This window comes from Callospermophilus lateralis, chromosome 15 (assembly GCF_048772815.1).
Source record: "Callospermophilus lateralis isolate mCalLat2 chromosome 15, mCalLat2.hap1, whole genome shotgun sequence".
Lineage (NCBI taxonomy): Eukaryota > Metazoa > Chordata > Mammalia > Rodentia > Sciuridae > Callospermophilus > Callospermophilus lateralis.
The window spans coordinates 15,563,961-15,572,349 of NC_135319.1; the positions used below are offsets into that span (position 1 = coordinate 15,563,961).

At 40.1% G+C, this 8,389-nt stretch overlaps 1 pseudogene; it reads left to right on the forward strand.

Annotated features, from left to right (window-relative positions):
* The first annotated feature begins 356 nt into the window (after window positions 1–356).
* On the forward strand, window positions 357–1,710 carry LOC143381507 (headcase protein homolog pseudogene; annotated as a pseudogene).
* The last annotated feature ends 6,679 nt before the right edge of the window (window positions 1,711–8,389 follow it).

An 8,389-nucleotide genomic window follows, 5' to 3' on the forward strand; every position in this document is an offset into this window, starting at 1 on the left:
TAGGGATTCAAAAAACTTAACATTATAAAAAGTTTATAGGACAAACGCATAGCCAACATCATACATAACGGAGAAAAACTGAAAGTATTTCTTCTAAAATCAAGAACAAGATGAGGCGCGCCCTGGGCCCGCGGCGCCGGCGCGGCTGCAAGCCTCGGGTGGCCGCGCGCCGGCTCCAGGAAGCCGGAGAGGGCGCGGCGGCCGGGATGGCGCGGCGCGGGCCGCGCGGCTAGAGGGCGCCAGAGGAGCCGCTGGCCCGCGCCCTCAGCTCTGCCGACTCTGCGCAGGGCCGGCAGCGACCGCGCCCCGGGGCGCCTCCTTCGCTGACGCCGGACACCTGGACCTTCGTGAGCGAGATGCCCAACCCCCAGAACAGCAAAGGCGGCCGCAAAAACAAGCGTGCCAACAGCAGCGGGGACGAGCAAGAAAATGGAGCCGGGGCCCTGGCTGCGGCGGGAGCTGCGGGCGCGGCGGCCGGGGGGGGCCCTGGCGGCGGTGGCTGGCTGCGGGGCGGCGGCGGCGGGCGCTGCGGGCACCGGGGGCGCGGCGGGCAACGGAGGTGCGGGGACCGGAGCCGGGAACGCCGCGGCCGCCACTGGGACTGCGGCCGCGGGAGACGCCAAGAAGGAAGCCCCATGTGCCACGCCCTTGCTCTGCAGCTTCCGGAGACCAGTGGACCTGGAGAAGGATGACTATCAGAAGGTGGTGTGCAATAATGAGCACTGCCCTTACAGCACCTGGATGCACCTGCAGTGCTTCTATGAGTCGGAGAGCAGCATCCTGGCACAATTCAACTGCATTGGCCAGGCTCGCAGCTGGAATGAGAAGCAGTGCAGTCAGAACATGTGGACCAAGAAGGGCTATGACCTGGCCTTCCGATTCTGCTCCTGTCGCTGTGGTCAGGGCCACTTAAAGAAGGACACAGACTGGTACCAGGTGAAGCGAATGCAGGACGAGAAAAAGAAGAAGTCTGGGTCAGAGAAGAACACAGGGAGGCCCCCAGGGGAGGCTGGGGAGGAGGCAAAAAAATGCAGGCCCCCAAACAAATCTCAGAAAGGCCTGAACCATGATCTCCCCCGACGACATTCCATGGACCGGCAGAACTCCCAGGAAAAGGTCGTCAGTGCCACAACCTATGGTGCCCGTTCCCCTTGTGGCTCCCCTGGCCAGTCCCCACCTACTGGCTACTCTATCCTTTCCCCTGCCCACTTCAGTGGTCCCTGCTCCTCCAGATACCTTGGGGAATTCTTAAAGAATGCCATCCATCTTGAGCCTTACAAAAAGGCCATGGCTGGGGGCCATGTGTTCAGAAATGCCCACTTCGATTATGCTCCAACTGGGTTATCTGTTCACAGGGGGGGACACTTGGATACCCCTGTACAGTTCCTACGGCGACTGGACCTCTCTGAGCTCCTCACTCACATCCCCAGGCATAAGCTGAACACTTTTCATGTAAGGATGGAAGATGATGCTCAAGTGGGCCAGGGCGAGGATCTACGGAAGTTCATTCTTGCAGCCCTCAGTGCCAGCCACAGAAATGTTGTAAACTGTGCTCTGTGCCACCGGGCACTCCCTGTCTTCGAACAGTTCCCTTTGGTGGATGGAACTCTGTTCTTAAGCCCCTTAAGACATGATGAGATCGAATATGATGTTCCTTGCCACCTTCAAGGTATAGGTGTTGATTCACCTTGCCTGCTTACTGTTTGTTAAAACTCAAAAAAGCTAACAAGGTGGAATTGCTCTGTTTTGACTTAATTTTTTTGACTTAATTTTAATTGATGTTGTATTTTTGTTCTAGTCAGGTGCTAGGTAACATGTGAATGTTTCAGCTTCGCCCAGTGAGGTGATGGTGATTTTTGTACTCTGATGTCACTGTACCAAGTATAGTTGGCCTGGTGGGTAATTTTATGTTCTTTTTCTGCTTTAATTTGAAGAGAGGATTACTGGTGTATAGTTTTTCATAATTAGGAGGGAATTTAGGAAAGGAATTGTATAATTCTCACTGGCTATGAAATAGTTTCTTTTGAATCTTGTGTTAATGTGTCCAGAAAGCTGTACATTTTCTTTGATCATACTGGGGGGCGGGGGGGCGGACGCGGAATAAGGATGGGCCAATATGTTTTCAGACCAGTTAAATTAATTTTGAAATTGTGAAAGATGAGACTGTCTTGATAGCATCAAAAGGAAAGTGCAGAAACCTCAGACATTATTTTGGTGATGGTGGGAACAGTGGGAAAGTTTATGTGGATGATATCCAAGAACTTGGGCAAATTTGAAGCATAAATTGAATGACATGGGGTGGATAGTGCAAGTGTGAAATCTCTTTAATTTTTATAAAATGATTGAATCTCCATAAAGATGAGATGCATGACATAAAAAAAAAAAAAAGAACAAGATGAGGATTTGCACTCTCACCACTTCCATTCAATATAGGTCTTAATTCTCTATCCAGGTCTTAATCAGACATGAGAAAGAAATTAGGGGCATACAAATTGGAAAAGAAGTCAACTATCACTGTCTGCTAATGACATGATACTATATCTGGAACTTCCTCCCATAATTCCACCAGAAAACTCCCGGAGCTAATAAATGGATTTAGCAAAGTAGATGGATATAAGGTCAATACTCAACAATCCATAGCTTTTCTCAGAAAGAAATCAGGAAAGCCACCCCCCTTCACGTAGCTTCAAAAAATTCTTGGGAATTAATCTAACCAAAGGTTGAAAGACTGCTATTATGAAAACTAGAATACTGAAGAAAGACATTGAAGAGAAACTTAAAAGATCAAAGACTTCTCATGTTCTTGATGGGCAGAATTAATACAGTCAAATGGTCCTATAATCAAAAATAATATACACATGCAATTTCCATCAAATACTAATGCCATTTTCCATAGAACTAAAAAAATTCTTAAAATTTATTTGAAGGAATAAGAGTCTCACTGTAGTCAAAACAATCTGAGCATGGAAACTCATACAAAAGGCATCTCAATACCCAATCTCAAATTAAAACTAGAGAGCTATGTTAGCAAAACCAGCATGGTATTGGAATCAAAGAAGACCCAAAGATAAATGGGATGGAAGGTTCAGACAAACTCTATACTTCCATTGGTGTGCAACAATGAGCACTGCCCTTACTTGACAAAAGTGTCAATTATAAATATCAGAGAAAAGTTTTTGAATAAATTGTGCTGGGACAACTGCATATCCTTACATAGATGAATAAACTTAGATCCCTGTATTTTAACCTGCACAAAGTCAAAATCAAAATAGATCAAAAACTTAAGAGATTTCACTGGAAACCTTGCAACTGCTAGATGAAAATATAGAGTCAACATTCCCATCACATAGGTACAGGCACCAGCTTCCTAACCGAACACTTAAGCTCATGAAATAAAAAATCAACAAGTGGGAATCCACCAAATCACAAAGTTTCTGCATGACAGATAAAATAATTACAGATGAGAACAGAGTAAATACAGAGTGGGAGAAAAGCTTTTCCAGCTACTCCTCCAACAGGGAAATAATGTCCAGAATATATCAAGAACTCAAAGTATTTAACCCTAACTAAACAAATAACCCAATCCATCAATTAAGGGAACTCAACAAACACTTTTCAAAATAAGAAATATGGATGGGTAACAAAAATATTTTTTAAATGTCCAATGTCTCTAGAAATAAGGGAAATGCAAATTAAAATGTTACTGAGATCTCATCTCACTCCAGTGAGAATGACAATTAAGTGTTGGTGGGGATATGGAAAAATGTTACATGCTTCCAGTTTGGGGCAAATCGAGGAAGGACACAAACATTGGTCTCAGCCATCCCACTACAGAGAATTTATCCAAGAAAATGAACATCAGCATACTGTACTCTTACAGCCATGTGAATAATTATAGCAGTGCAATTCACAATATTCCAATTATGAAATCACCCCAGATGGCTGTCAATAGATGAATGGATTAAGAAAATATGATTTATATACACAATTGTGTTTTAAACTGCCATAAATACAAAGGAATTAAAAATAATATAAATGCAATGCTGATTCAGCTGAGTGGGTGTGTATTTGCCAAATTTGTACAAGACAATGAGTTCTAATAAAATAAAAGGAGCTAGGGATGTGGCTCACTGATGAAGCACATCTGAATTATATAACATCCCATAGCCAAAATAAAAAAAATTAAGAAACAATCTACAAAAGCATAATTATGGTATTTTCCAAGAACATACACAGGAGAGGTCACCATTGAGTACAGGGAGAGTCAAGGAAGTTGTTAAAAATAAAAGTTGTTGTAAAAGACCAAGTGATTGAAATTTCATTAAATAGAACATGCACAACTAAATGGAACTGGAGGACAACTTCAGAAAACTTGTGAACTATGTCAGGGTCTCTTGCATGTGTGTAAGATGATATGTAAGGTAGGGAAGACCAAAAATATTTAAATAAAACAATACTTGATTCCCAAGTATCTTTTTTTTTGAGGCTATTGTAAATAAGGTAATTTTCCTCATTTCCCTTTCAGAGGGTTTGTCCCCGTTATACAGAAATGCCTTTGATTAATGGGAGTTGATTTTATAACCTGGTAATTTGCTGACTTCATTGACTAATTCTAAATGTTTTCTGATGGAGCTTTTTGGGTCTTTTAGGTATAGAATCATATGGTTGGCAAATAGTGCTAATTTAAGTTATTCTTTTGATATATTTTATCTCTTTAATTTCTTTCATCTGTCTAATTGCTCTGGCCAGTGTTTCAAGAACTATGTTGAATAGAAGTTGTGAAAGAGGGCCTCCCTGTGTTATTCCAGTTTTTAGAGGGAATGGCTTCAATGTTTCTCCATTTAGGATGATGTTAACCTGAGACTTAGCATAGAGAGCCTTTGTGATGTTGAGTTATGTTCCTGTTATCCCTAGTTTTTCTAGTGTTTTGAAGATGAAGAGGTGCTGTATTTTGTCAAATGCTTTTTCTGCATCTATTGAGACGATCATATGATTCTTATTTTTAAGTCTATTGATGTGATGAATTACATTTATTGATTTCCATATGTTGAACCAACCTTACATCCCTGGGTGAATCCCACTTGATCACGGTGCACCATCTTTTTGATATGTTTTTGTATTTGATTTGCCAGAATTTTATAAAAAGCAAATGCTGAATTTTTTTTCTGATATAATGAGACTGACTCCTAGTGGGGCAGGGAGGGGGTACATGGAAAGAATGGATGAATTCTAGATAGGCCAGAGGGGTGGGAGGGAAAGGGAGTGGGCAGGGGACTAGCAAGGACAAGGAATGTGATAGACATCATTATCCAAAGTACATGTATGAAGACACTGAGTTTATCATAATTGTTAAAGATTCATAATAGTTGTAACAAAGCACCATCTTTTGATTTCAATATCTAAAACTTCAGTGGATCTTCCACAAATGACTGTGCCATCTTATGACTCCAGGTAACAAGATTCTAATTTGTCACAGGTCATAGAAGGTTTTATTTTGTATAAACGTGACTGGATACTGAAGCACAACTGTATACAGTTTCCTTCAGAAACTGGCCTCCTCCTCCTCTACCAGGGAGGGAGAGGTCTGCTCATTAAGTTCCCCATGGAGTTGAACAGCTTGTGCTCTCTCTGCCTGTGATTGCCAACCCAAACTCCAGTTCCATCTGCATTCTTAGTATTAATCCCACCACATGTTAATTCCAATTTAAATTGTGCTCACACCTTGAGCTCTGACCTTTTTACTTTGGAAATCATGGAAAGCAGAGCCAACACCACCCAGGCATAAGGTGCTCCACTGGGGAAGGGGATGCCCATCATACATTGTAGGCAGAGAACTCAGCTGGTGGAAACTCACAACAGGTGCCAGGAATGTCTCACCCCAGAAAGTGGTCTTGAAAATATGAAGTGATTTTTAGATGAATTTGTTTGAGGTCGAAATGTGAGAAGTTGATGTACTCTCAATGGTTGGGGCACTCTGATCCCTAATACCTATGTCAATTAACTTAGAGAAAAGTTTGGAGCCCAGTTCTCCCTAGATTGCTGCTATCCACCAGGGGATAAAGTCAAATGAAGAGGCAGGTGAAATGTCCCAATGGGTGCTCCATCGTTCTGTGCTCTCCGGTGAGACAATGTCACCTTCTTAAACACATGAAAATTCAGGGTCTGCAGAGAGATGAGTTAAAGAATTTCCTTCCCTAAACCAGCACAGGTTCTTCTCAGGTGCACCGAGTCTTTCCCATCACCTCCATCTGGGTAAGTGACCATGGATCCAGAGATGCAGAATCAGTGGGCAGGGGGTCCTAGAAAGGCTGTGGGAGGAGAAAGATTGGGCTTCTTGGTGAGGTTGTTGGTATCTGCAGGGGATACATCAGCTCTAAGATCTTCCTAGGGCCAAAGGCTGTGTTCTGTATGGCATCATGACAACATTTCCTGCCTAGTCTATTTAGAACTTCTATTTAGAATTACTGATAATTACTCAAATTTTTTGCATTGGAGATATCCATCAAATGAACCTCTCCTGAACTAAACTGCATTTACTGATGAGTTGCATTAATATGTAATCTATATAGGAAATGTTATCTTGAGGTTTTAAACATTTCTTCTTCAACACATTTTTACAAGGCAAATAACATGCCTAAAGTAGACTCCTGACTGCCCTAAAATTTTATGTTGACAGAAGTGCAATTAATATCATTAAGGACCCTGATTTACAGGTTATTTAAATATAATCCTTCAAGAGCTCTGTAATATCAAATATTTCTACAGCTCATTTTCTTATTCTTATTTATTTATCAGCTGAATTTTTTTGCTTTACTTAATTTATTTTAAGTTTTACGGGTGCATTATAATTATACATAACCTTGGAATTAATTGTTACATATTCAGGCATGCACACAATAGAATTTGGTGTCTGCTCAAGTTTTTTAAATGATTCAAATTGAATGAAAGCAAAACTTGTATTTCACAGAAATCATATGAACTAAGGTAGTTTCACAGCTATTTTTAAATGGTAGTTATTCAATGATAATGTATATATATTCAAGAATATTCTTTGACCTAGCTGCTCAGGAATTGGAGGCAAGTTCAAGGCCACTGTCAGTAACTTAGTGAGGCTCTAAGCAATATAGGAAGACCATGTCTCAAAATACAAAATAAAACTTATTGGGGATTTGGCTCAGTGGTTAAGCACCCCTGGGTTCAATTCCTGTATCTAAAATAAAAAAGAAAAATATAAAAGAAAAAACATGATCACTGGACACATTATCTTACATGAAAAACAAACAATAACAAGAATATGCTGTTATCAGTACATATAGGGCTCAAGTTATCATTTTCATGACCCATGAAGCTTACAGGTGAGTTTAACTTTGGTATCTTACTATGAGTAACTGGGGTTATTGTGGGACCAACTCGAATATTTTAGGTGAGTGAATGGAGAAAACTGTCATATTATGTAATCATTTCTTTTAAAAACCTGAATTTTTGTCTTTTTGATTATCTTTTTCTTACTGACTTCTCTTTATTGAGACCAAGAATAGAAAAACAAGATTTTATTTTAAATGAAGAACTTTACAAATTATAGTAGTATGAATATGGCTATAAAATGTATTTAACCAGGAATCTATTAATATTTTGGATACAGGGTCTATTAATCTTATTATAGCTACCTTTTCTAATAATTCTATAGAATTTTGTTTCAGAAAATCTTCACTTCAAATGTTTTAACTAAATACCTGCCTCACGTCTGAATTCTTAACTGGTATCCAGTGTTGGTGAGTGATTAATATTTTTTTGCATCCCCTTAGAATCTTAAATGGTAGAATCAGTAGCCATAACATAAATCATTCTCATATGCTTGATTTTCTGTAAAAAAATTATTTTATGACTGAAAAGCTTTTACAATATCATCTATCTCACTTGGATGATATTAAAAGAAATGCACACACTCTCTATGAAATATAGTCCCAGCAGATCATTCAACAATTTTTCATCATAAATTTCAGAGTTAGACCTTTTGAGTCTGAAGGAAGGTCACCTTTTAATTTGTATTACCATCATTGAGCCCATGTTTCAGGATTGGGCTAGATTCTTGTTCTTTCAATAAAACCTTCAAATGGAACAACACCAAGTCTATTTTAATTGCAGTCCTATTTGCTGCTAAAATGGAAAGCACTGAAAAGAAAAAATAATGAAATTTGCTCTTGGTAATATTTTTGGAATATTCTAACATAGGCTATTTTTTCTGGCTTGAAGATAAAAAAATGTGACATGTCCAGCCACAGCAGAGGATTCCAAGGGCAGACAAAAATATAACCAGGTTCTCTGAAAGGGATTATGCAAATATTCCACTAAATTTCTAATTTTTGTGTGTGTGCTAGAAATTTAACCA